The sequence below is a fragment of the Myotis brandtii genome, unplaced genomic scaffold, assembly GCF_000412655.1.
Source record: "Myotis brandtii unplaced genomic scaffold, ASM41265v1 scaffold277, whole genome shotgun sequence".
Lineage (NCBI taxonomy): Eukaryota > Metazoa > Chordata > Mammalia > Chiroptera > Vespertilionidae > Myotis > Myotis brandtii.
In genome coordinates this window covers 41,439-53,546 of record NW_005360548.1, presented here as the reverse complement: position 1 = coordinate 53,546, position 12,108 = coordinate 41,439, and positions in this window count along the sequence as shown.

Genomic DNA, 12,108 nt, shown 5'->3' with positions numbered 1-12,108 from the left:
CCACAGCTGACCCGGAAGGCAGGACTGGGCCTCCACACTGTTGGGGTCAGGGGCAGCAATGACCATTCTGCAGCCCTTGGGGGACTGGGCAATTGGGCAGACAGAGCTGCCCGAGGGTGAGGGGGACAAAGAGTTGATGCAGGACTGAGTGGGGAAGGACTGAGGCCTCAGCTGGAAGTGTGGTAAGCAGTTAGACAGATGAGCAGAGCAAGGATGATGGGGCAGGTAAAGAAGGTCACCAGGGCAGAAAGCTCTACCAAAGGACAATCATAGTGTGGGTCCTTGTCCCCAGGGTGACTTTTCCTCCCTTAGTATATCGCTGGTCATGCTACTTGGACCCCCTGACCTTTCCTTCCTAGAGATGACATCTAGGCTTCCGTTGTATTTCAGCTCCAGGCCCAGAAAAGCAGCAACACCAAACAAGCAATGTCATGGCCAAGGCTGACCTCAGGACCAGCTGCATTGAATAATGACTGCCTGCCTTGGCACGGACCAATCCATCAGTGGAGAGCACAACTCTGAAAGGACACACCTGGAGAGCTGCTGAATAGTCTGCTGAGACCTTCCCCTGGGACCTCCCCTAAAATCTCCACCTTAAAACCCTGAGGACAGCCCTGACTGGTTTGGCTCAGTGGATAGAGCGTCGGCCTGCGGACTGAAAGGTCCCAGGTTCGATTCCCGTCAAGGGCATGTACCTTGGTTGCAGGCACATCCCCAGTAGGGGGTGTGCAGGAGGCAGCTGGTCGATGTTTCTCTCTCATCGATGTTTCTGACTCTCTATTTCTCTCCCTTCCTCTCTGTAAGAAATCAATAAAATATATTAAAAAACAACAACAACAAAAACCCTGAGGACAGAGAATCCAGAACACTCTCCCTCCTGGGAGCATGCCTGTGCTTCCCTTCCTCCTTTTCCTCTCCTTCCCCCCAGGCGTGTCACCTTTACCTTCCTCACTTCTAAGCTCCAAGGGCCCTTCCTTTACCTCTTTAACTTGTTTCCTAAGCCCATTTCTTCTACAAATTACTTCGTCTACTTCTGTTATTTTCCAAATAAATGTTTTCTTATAGTTCGAGTCTTGGCTTTGAATTCTGTCCTAGTCAGAACTCAAGTACCAAAGTTGTTGAACCCAGGTCCGTTCAGAACCCATGAGTCTAACACCTGGTGCTGTTCCCACTGCTCACATTATGGTGCCGTGACTCGGGATTGTGTGGCAGAGAAGCCCACCCAAGACCACCTTGCAGATCTGGACCAGTGCTGGGTACCAGCAGGGACCCAATGTGCCCCACAAGCTCCTTGCTTTGCGGTGGGTGAACTTGGGTGAGTTTCTTGGAACTCTGAACCTCTTTGTTTTAAGCTAGAGGCTTGCTTTCTTTGAGCTGGTTTTTTTTTTTTTTTTTTTTCAATCCTTGAGGTAGAGCTAAAGGCTAAAGGTTAAGAGAACCAAGGCTAAAGAGAAGAATTGGGATAACTAAGGACAGGAGGGGGAAAAAAGGATGACTGCTCTGTAACTTTGGCTTTTCAATTAGAATTGCTTTTAGAGTCTGCACGAACTTTTGCTGGATAAATGAGAGCCTAAACTCATTCAGCTTCAAATATAAGGGGCACCAGGTAGTTTCTTATCTTCCTAGAGAAGGCTGACAGGATTCGTCCTCAGGGCCCGAGGTGCTGCCTCTGTCTGGCTGGCCCAGCTAACATACATAGGTCACCAGGAATCTTCTTGGATCCCTTTCAGGTTCCTTGTCTTTTAAAACATCTTTTCTGTGCGCTCCCTAAGGTTCCTGAAACCAGGGAATGGGACCACCCTCAACTCCTTCCACACTCTTTTAACCATCTTTTCTTTATTTCCAACTTCTATGAAAGCCTCAGGGATAACTTAACAGGGACTATCCCTTCCCGTCGAAGGGCGGCTGCTCTCCCTCTCCTAGGCCTCCTACAGGAGCAGGGCTTTTTCAAACATTATAGGCAGGGCAATAGCTCGACAACTGGAGACTAGCGTTTGTAGGATGAGTTTTCCGTTGGAGGCCACAGAGATATTAGGCACCCCTTGTATGGACAGACACGATAGGGGAGACCTCTAAGTCCAGAGGCAGACAAGCAGGGACACCTTGCTTGGGATTGGCTACGTTTTGAGTGGAGTTCAGCTGTCTGAGTGGAGGAAGTCCATTGTTACAGTGCCCAGCCATCACTGTGACCACTGGTAAGCCTGCCCTCAGGGCATGGGGTGAAACTACACCTGGGTGGCACCTGGATGCCAGGATATCCCTGAGGAGTGGAGTCCACCTGTGTGAGTGGAGTAAGTCCACCCTCCCCATGATGGCTTTTGGCTTTTCAATTAGAATTGCTTTCTGAGAGACAGCACGAACTTTTGCTGGATAAATGAGAGCCTAAACTCATTCAGCTTCAAATATAAGGGGCACCAGGTAGTTTCTTATCTTCCTAGAGAAGGCTGACAGGATTCGTCCTCAGGGCCCGAGGTGATGGGGATCATTGGTAAGTCTGCCCTCAGAGCACAGGGTATGCACTCCACACCCCAGGTAGTTTCGGCCGATAGGGAACCTGCCCCCAGTGCGGTTCTCAGACCACAGGACAGCCCAGTACCTCCCAGAAACTAGTAGGGATGCCTCTAACTCTCAGCTTGGAATTTATTTGTCTTTCCATGGATGGGGAACCGGTCCACAGTGCCTCTCGATAGCCCCTTGGGAAAAATTTGACCCTGAGTCCCTCAAGCTTCTTTTGCAGCATAGCCTGGCCCCACTATAAAGTGGGCAACGGAGAGGTTTGGGCAGTTAATGGCAACATTAAGTTCGATATTATCCTGCAGCTAACCTGTTTTCTCATTCCTAAGGAACTGAATGGAGGATGAGGCTTCATTAGATCAATGTGTCTTTTCCATGCGTGCAAGCTGTTATGGCTCTCAGAAATGACCCTCGGCTATGTGCTACCTGTAAACTAGATCTCTCTATAATTGCTGCAGATCCCAAGAAAAAAATATACCCAGATGAAAAATAACATTTCAAAAATGGATGAATGAGTTTGTTAGTCATTTGCCAACATTTGCCAATCCTTGAGGTATTAAAAATGACTGTCCTTGTTTCACTTGACGCTTTATGGCTCTCAGAAATGACCCTCGGCTATGTGCTACCTGTAAACTAGATCTCTCTATAATTGCTGCAGATCCCAAGAAAAAAATATACCCAGATGAAAAATAACATTTCAAAAATGGATGAATGAGTTTGTTAGTCATTTGCCAACATTTGCCAATCCTCGAGGTATTAAAAATGACTGTCCTTGTTTCACTTGACGACTTTTCCTGGGTCTGCCCCTAGGAGTGACCCTGGGTTGGAAAAAATGGCTTGACCCTATTGGGAGGTGTAATTTGTAATATGACCACCAGAGGGCGGCACCACAGCAATGTAACCTGGAGGGACTGTGAAAGAATGTGGAGTTTTTGGCGTTTTCTACTCTATTTTTGTCATTACAAGTATCTAATGGGCAAAACCACCCCATCTCCACTTCGGTGGCTCACAGAAGGAAGCTTCTCCATCTCTGATGTGATTCAGAGATTTAAATTTTTAAAAAATCACAGTTAGTGGGCTCACATGTGAATAGCATTAAACAGACGCAATGCAGACTATACTAAATAATGGTCTTTAGAAAAATCCTGGAGAGACTGGATGAGAAGAATGTGTGTGTGTGTGTGTGTGTGTGTGTGTTGTGATATGAAAGAAAGCTGCTGAGTCCTATCTTCCAAGAGGGAAGACCTTGGATTAGATAACAACTAAAAGTGATAAATCAGTAAGTAGTTTCAAAGCATGTTGTTGAGACCTCTCTAAATAACTCCCAGGAAGGTGTCATTGTCTGGGGCCGATGTCCTCAGCGTGGCCCAGAAAGAGAAGCCAGAACCTTCCTGTGATCACTTTGAACAGAACACAGATACACAGGGCTTAATCACAACAACGTCTAGTGTTGTCACAAATACAAGAAAGAACATCCAACAGTGTGAATATTAGACACAGAATAATAATTTCATGTTCCAGCCACAATGGGAGTTAAAATCTGTTTGAGGCTGTAAGGGATCACGTCAAAACAATATGCCCTCTTTGGATTTTATACACTGATTAAGATTTATTTGAGAAGCCCAAACTTTTTGGCTCTTTGTCCAAATGACATTGGATGGGCACTGACATATTCTTTGTGTTTGTTTTGTTTTTGATATTAGGAACATCAAATTTAAACATTTTAATCCTCAGTTCATTAACCAGCCCACAATTGCTCTGCTTTCCTTTGTAGAAAAGTACTCCTTGTTTAACTTTATTTTTATGTATTTGGAAGCAGACTGAAGTTGCAGCTTCCAATGATATCCAAGGCCAGAAATGGGGATGTGCCTCACTAAGGAAGTGGCTGCTAATTCCCGGATGAAAACACTGGGAAATGGACACACGGCATTGGTCTCAGGCCACAGCCCCTCTTCAGCCTCTATGGTGACAGTCTAGGACCCACAAGCCCCATAGCCCTGAGTGCTGAGAGAGGCACAACATGCACCTCACAAAACCACTTCCCTCTTCCAGACTCGCACTGAATCTGCTGTCAGAGATTCTGGAATTGCTATCTTCAGCTTCCCGGTTTTCTGTGTGTTTTCCAAGGGGTTTAGGCGAGAATGAGTTAAGCCAATCTGGGGCATCTCTCCTACTCAGCATTGGGGTACCTCTATTGTAACATGTGCACAACCAAGATCTTTATTCTCCCAACCTCCCAACCTGATGCATCCAGAGCTTCCTTCTTCTCAGTCAAGGTCAACACCATCCTTCCAGGTGCTCAGGTTGGGAATCCTGGCATGACACTTTCTGTCTCTCTTGCTCTCGCGGTAATCTTTAATCCAACAGCACTTCCCCAGTCAGTCTACAAAGATAGAACCCGAACACTCAGGTCCAAGCCACCATCACTACTACATGGGGTTAGCATAACAGTCTCCTAACTGGTCTTCCTGCTGCCTCCTTAACCCACCTTACAGCAATCTCCCCAGAGCAGGACCTGTGAATCCTTAGAGATGAATTCTTTAAAAACCCAAGTCAGGTCATCCTTTTTCTTCTCAAAGCCCGTCTGTCACGCCACTCACACCTCAATCACACCAAAATCCAAAGTCTACACCACAGCCCACAAGGTCCCACATTAGCGCTGCTCAAAGGGCTGGTCTGCACAAGACAGGGAGTTTCCACCAGAAGGTCAAGCAACTCAGTGCTTTGGTTGAGAAAGACTTGCAATGAAGACCATGTCAGCTGAAATAAACAGGACACTGAGCGATGTGGTTGGTCTACCCTCTGTCCCAGGCTCTTTAGCTCCTTGCAGATCACCCTTTGATAGCAGAGACTAAAAAGTCTGGTCCCTGTCTATACTTCTCATGTCATTGTCCTCACCTGGCCACAGTGGCTTCCTGACCTTTGAACATGGCCAGCATCCTCCTGCCCAGGTTTTTGCCCTAGCTGTTTCATCTCTCTAAATAATTTTTCTTTAGAGACCTCCATGACCCCTTTCTCCCTCTTCTAGGTCTTGCTCAAATGTCACATAGTCATGGAGGGTTTCCCTGACCATCTTATATAAGAAAGTAAACCCCAACCCACCCATTCCCTCTCTCCTTCACCCCACTTTATTACACTTCAGTGGACTTACTGCCATTTGAAATACTGCTAGTTTATTTCTTGACTAGAGGCCCACAGCATGAATTGGTGCATGGGTGGGGCCGGGCTGGCCAGGGGGGAAGGGATGCGGCAGGTTGGCCCTGCCCCCAATTGGGGTGGGGCTGGCCAGGGGGAGGGGCCATGGGAGGTTGGCCGGCTGGCCCTGCTCCCGCATGAGCGGTTGGTGGGCCGCAGTGTGCATCATAGTGAGTGATCATTCTGGTCGTTCTGGTTGCTTGGCTTTTATATATATAGATTGCCTTTTCCTCTTCAATAGAATATCAGCTCCATGAGGCCAGTTCAAAAGTGAACTGGCAGGTTCATTTTTGTGTCCTTACAATCACCCTAAGCCCGTGCAGAATGTGTGCCCATTGTCCAAAAACGGAATTAACTCACCTGTGAATAACTGCATGCTGGGAAATGAGTAACATCCCTTCAGTTTCACTGTCTGTATAATGTGAATAATTCCAGCTCCATCAACATGTAGCAATCATGTAACAATAAGCCTCCTTCCTGATATCTATTGCTATGTAACAAAAGACCCCAAACTTAAAATCGCTGCATGTCTGACATAATGAGGGACCTGGGATGACAAACTCAAATCATGATGATAAATGGTCAATTTTTGCACAAGGTACTAAAGATACAAAATCTTGGGTGAAGCTCCCTGGAGAAGGGATACTGGGGTCCTTTTAGAGGGTCAGCCCTCCTGGCTTTTCATGCCTCTCTTCACTCCATCTCTGGAATGACCCTAAGGCCCTGGTCGTCAAACTGCGGCTCACGAGCCACATGCGGCTCTTTGGCCCCTTGAGTGTGGCTCTTCCACAAAATACCACGTGTGGGTGCGCGTACAGTGCGATTGAAACTTCGTGGCCCATGCGCAGAAGTCGGTTTTCGGCCTGGGCGAGTCTATTTTGAAGAAGTACTGTTGATATTTGGCTCTGTTGACTAATGAGTTTGCGGACCACTGCCCTAAGGGATATGCACTGTCCTCACACTGGGTTTCAGAGAGAAAACAGGCTTGTACTGGGGTTGTCACTTCATAAGGCACAGGACTCAGTGGGACTATTCTGTCATCCTCTGTACTTATCTACATACACTACGTAGGTCAAACACATGGATCAGAGCTGCTTCTTCTCTGAGATACATCCCAGTTGGCATGTGTGGTCTTATTCCTCTCGTTGCCATCACTACAATATTTTTACACTTTTCCAGGAAAGGACACATTTCTCAAAGGCAAGATCACTAACTGACTATGGGACATGATCTGGATATATATTTTAAAATTTTTATTGTTGAGAGAATTACAGATGTTCCATCTTCCCCCATTAACCTCCTCTACCTGGTTCCTGGCCCGCCCCAGACTTTCACCACCCTATTTTCTGTGTCCATGGGTAATGCATATATGCATCTAAGTTCTTTGGTTAATCTCTTCCCACACCCTTTCCTTCTGAGATTGGTCAGTCTGTTCCATGCCTCTGGTGCTATTTTATTAATCAGTTTATTTTGTTCATTAGATTCTTTGTTCATTTATTTTGATTTTTAGATTCAATTGTTGATAGATATGTATTTATTGCCATTTTATTATTCATATTTTGGGTCTTTATCCCCACTTCTTCTTCTTAAAGAAAACCCTTCAACATTTCATGTAATACTGGTTTGATGGTGATGAATTTCATTTGTGTTTTCTTGTCCATGAAGCTCTTTATCTGACCTTCAATTCTAAATGATAGCTTTGCTGGGTAGAGTAATCCTGGTTGTAGGTTCTAGCTATTTATTACTTTGAATATTCCTTGCCAATCCCTTCTGGCCTGCAAAGTTTCTGTTGAGAAATCAGCTGATAGTCCAATGGGTACTCCCTTGTAGGTAATCAACTGCTTTTCTCTTGCTACTTTTAAGATTCTCTCTTTGTCTTTAGCCCTTGGCATTTTATTTATAATGTGTCTTGGTGTGGGCCTCTTTGGGTTCCTCTTGTTTGGGACTCTCTACACTTCCTGAACTAGTAAGTCTATTTCTTTCACCAGGTGGGGCAATTTTTCTGTCGTTATTGCTTCAAATAGGTTTTTAATTTCTTGATCCCTCTCTTCTCCTCTGGTACTCCCATGATACAAATGTTAGCATGCTTAAAGTTCTCCCAGAGTCTCCTTACACTATTTTATATGTTTGGATGCTTTTTCTTTTTGCTCCTCTGATTGGGTGTTTTTTGCTTCCTCATATTCCGAATTGCTGATTTGATTCTGGTGTCCTCTACAGTTGATTCACTGTAAATTATTTTTGATTTCAGTTAGTGTATCCTTCATTTCTGATGGGCCCTTTTTTATGTTGTTGATGTTCTCACCAATTTCCTTGAAATTCTCACTAAGTTCCCTGAGCAGCCTTATAACCACTGTTTTGAACTTTGTATTTAGTAGTTTGCTTACTTCCATTTCATTTAGTTCTTTTTCTCGAGATTTCTTCTGTTCTTTCATTTGTGACATATTTCTTTGTCTCTGCATTTTGGCTGCTTTTCTGTTTGTTTCTTTTAAAAAAATGTTTTTATTGATTTCAGAGAGGAAGGGAAACCCAGTGTGAGGACAGTGCATATCCCTTAGGGCAGTGGTCGGCAAACTCATTAGTCAACAGAGCCAAATATCAATGATGAGAGAGAATCATTGATTGGCTGCCTCCTGCATGCCCCCCACTGCGTATCAAGCCTGCAACCCAGGATGTGCCCTTGACTGGAATCAAACCCAGGACCCTTGAGTCCACAGGCCAACACTCTATCCACTGAGCCAAATCAGCCAGGGCTGTTTCTGTGTATTAGGTAGAGAGGCTATATCTCATGGAATTGGTAGAGTGACCTTGTGTAGTAGGTGTCTTGTAGGGCCTAGTAGCTCAGCCTTCCCAGTCACCTGAGCTGGGCATCCTAGGTGGACTCCTGTGTGAGCTATATGCACTGTCCTATTGTAGTAGAGCAGTGATTCCCAAAGTGGGCGCTACTGCTCCCTGGTGGGCGCTGCAGTGATCCAGGGGGGCGGTGATGGCCACAGGTGCATTTGTTTTAACTTTTTTTGTATTACCTTTCTATTCTGAGTTCAATAAATAGTTTCATAATTTCAAACTTCAATGTTTCTAATTTACACCTTTCTTTACTATATTTTACGAAAAAGGTAGAAATGTTAATACATATATCTTTCTGTTTAATTGCTATTAAAATTTAAAAAAAATTAATTTCCAGGGGGCGCTGAGTAATATTTTTTCTGGAAAGGGGGTGGTAGGCCAAATAAGTTTGGGAACCACTGTAGTAGAGCCTTGATTGCTGCTGGTGTCACTGGGAAGAATTGATCCCTAGGCCAATTAGCTGTGGGGACCACCTGCGACTATAGTGAAAGAGCTGCTGTGCAGGAGGCACCCCTATGGAGCAGGACTTGCTTCAGTGGGGCTTTGGTGCTTACTGAGTCCACTCCTTGAGTGTGTTATTCATGAATGTGGTAGATTTGTAATTTGCCATGGTCAAAAGCTGTGCACTGGGTGAACTGGCTCTGGGGCCTCCTGGCACTAGCTACAGAGCGATCTGCAGATGGCTGCTACTTGTATTGGGCTTGGAGGTGCCTAGAAGAGGCCAAGCTATGAACCTTGGCAAGCTGCTGCTGGTGCTGGGCTTGAGACCACTTACTGAGAGGTATGGTGCACTCTGTGAGTCCAGCTACTACTTGTATGAGAAATTTTTGGAAAGTCTGAAGCCTGAGCCAGGACAGGCCATTCATATGGAAAAGCCACTGCAAACAGCTTGGGCTACAAATTGAGTGGGGTGGGATCTCAGGGAATCACCAGGATAGGGTGAACAGAGTGGGCCAGGTTGATGGAGACTTGGATATGGTGCCTGCCAGGCAGCTCTGGGTAGAGGGGAGATCTCAGCAGAGGAACAATGACCTTTGCCAGCACTTTTGTCTAGGAGAAAGCTACCACCCAGTTCTTGCCCTGATGCCAGATAATTTAGTTCCTCCATGAATGTCCCTGGATCCTTTTAAGCTACTGCCCTAGTGCTGGAGTGCAGAGGGAGTGAGGCTGGCCCTTTAAGAGGAACTGCCTGGGTCTCCAGCAGCCTTTGTGTCACTCAGCCACCATCCCCCCTGGTTTTTACAGCCCGAAGTTATGGGGCCTTCTCTTCAGAGCACTGCAACCCTGAGATGAGGGTTCTGGTGTGGGGCTGGAACCCCTTGGTCCTCATAGGAGGCCTCTTCAGCCAAGCTATCCCTCCCAATTAAAACATGCCACACCTGGGTGTTGGACAAGCCCATTCCACACCTCCATCGCTCCTACCAATATCAATGTACTTTCTTCTTTACTTCTCTAGCTGTAGGACTTGTATTCAGCCAGATTTTAGGTGGTTCTGAATGATGGTTGTTCTGTATTTTAGTAGTAATTTTGATGTGGTTGTGGGTGGCAGCGAGTACCACATTTACCTACATTGCCATCTTGACATCCTCTCTAATCTGAATATTTTGAAAGGCAAAGGTCATTACATGTTTAAAAGCATATGACACTTTTCAAAGGGCAATGTCTTTCCAATTAATAAGGAGACACGGCCATTTCATTTTCCATAAGAACAAGTTCCTTACTTTTAAAAAACTGAGTATTGCACTTTTATTTTATTTATTTATTTTTTAAATATATTTTATTGATTTTTTACAGAAAGGAAGAAAGAAGGATAGAGTGTTAGAAACATCAATGAGAGAGAAACATCGATCAGCTGCCTCCTGCACATCCCCTACTTGGGAAGTGCCTGCAACCAAGGTACATGTCCTTGACTGAAATCTAACCAAGGACCCTTCAGTCCGCAGGCCAACGCTCTATCCACTGAGCCAATCCAGTTAGGGTGAGTATTGCACTTTTAAATAGACATAACAATTTTATTATTTGACAAAACCATTTACTCTTATTTTAATAGATGGCTTTATTAAGTATAAAGGGCAAAGGTGTCATTTATCAGAAACGGGTCAGTATAGCCCTAGCTTGTTTGGCTCAGTGGATAGAGCGTCAGCCTGTGGACTAAAGGGTCCTGGGTTTGATTCCGGTCAAAGGCACATGCATGGGTTTCGGGCTTGATCCCGAGTAGGGGGTGTGCAGGAGGCAGCCGATCAATGATTCTCTCTCATCATTGATGTTTCTATCTCTCTCTCCCCCTCTTCCTTCCTCTCTGAAATAAAAAAAAAGAAATGGGTCACTATATTTTATAAAACTATTGTTTATAGTAAAGATAAGGCAGTTATGTTTAAAGCCCAGATGATTATGAAACAAAACCATGAACGTTGCTTTATAATCTAGGAAGCATGAGAAACTTCATACCATGTACACATGAATTAACAAAGCATAGTCAAGCTAACACCTGGGTAACCACCCAGCCAGGAAACAGTGCATTGCCCGCATTCAGAAGCACCTCTGTGTACAGCCCTGGCCACAAACTCCTCCCCTGAACCCGGAAAGGACAATTCCCCGAATTTGTGGTCATTTCCATTATTTCTTTATTTCAGTTTTCCCAACTGCACTAAATCTAGATATAGGGATTTAGGTTTCATCTTCTCAACTCCCAATAAGGCATATCATACTCCAAGTGCCAATTTATCTTGCATCTTTTATTTTCTATTAAGCTGTGTCAAGCCTAATGCAGCAAGCAAGGGGTCATTCTTTTTTCTTCTTAACTTTATTTTTATTGTGGCAAAATACACATAAATAAAATTTGCCATTGTAGCCATTTTTAAGTGCAGTTTTCTGGCATTAAGTACATTCATAATGTTGTGTATCCATAAGCACTATTTATTTTCAGTGTGAGTGTGTCTTTTAAACACCGGAGGACAATCTCCTTGTGCAGCTATTATGCTCAATTTGTAACAAGTAATTAAACTACAACCATTGTCACTGGTTTGCAACACATCACCTAAAAAATATATACTGTTTTAAACATTCCACCACTAACTGGTCCTATAGAACTGGAGCCCTCTTGCCCACTACAAATGCAGGCGGGCTTTAGCAGTTAGACATCTGGCTTAAGGAGAGCATTGACTCTGTCTTTGACCACATCACTAGTCTGTTAGGGATATCCTTACCTCATCCATGGGGAATGCAGCCAGCATATCCACTAGCACTTCCACGGCTTTGTATTTGGACGTGAAATAATCGAATTCTTAGGAAACACAATGTGGGTGTCTCCTTGCCTCAATCCTGGTTATGACTTCACCCCTGGAGGGTCGGCTATGAAAGAAGTAAGGAGACACGCCTGCTCCTCCCACAGGTAAGCGGTGCTCCTGGCCACTGAGCACGTGCCACGTCAGCCAGCACCACGAACCATCCTCATCAGCGCCCTGCAGCCAGCCTGTCAGGGGTGGCAGCCAGCGGTGCAAATGTCCAGGAGGTGAGGGGAAAGGGGCAGCCTGGGGGCAGCAGAGAGAGGTGAAA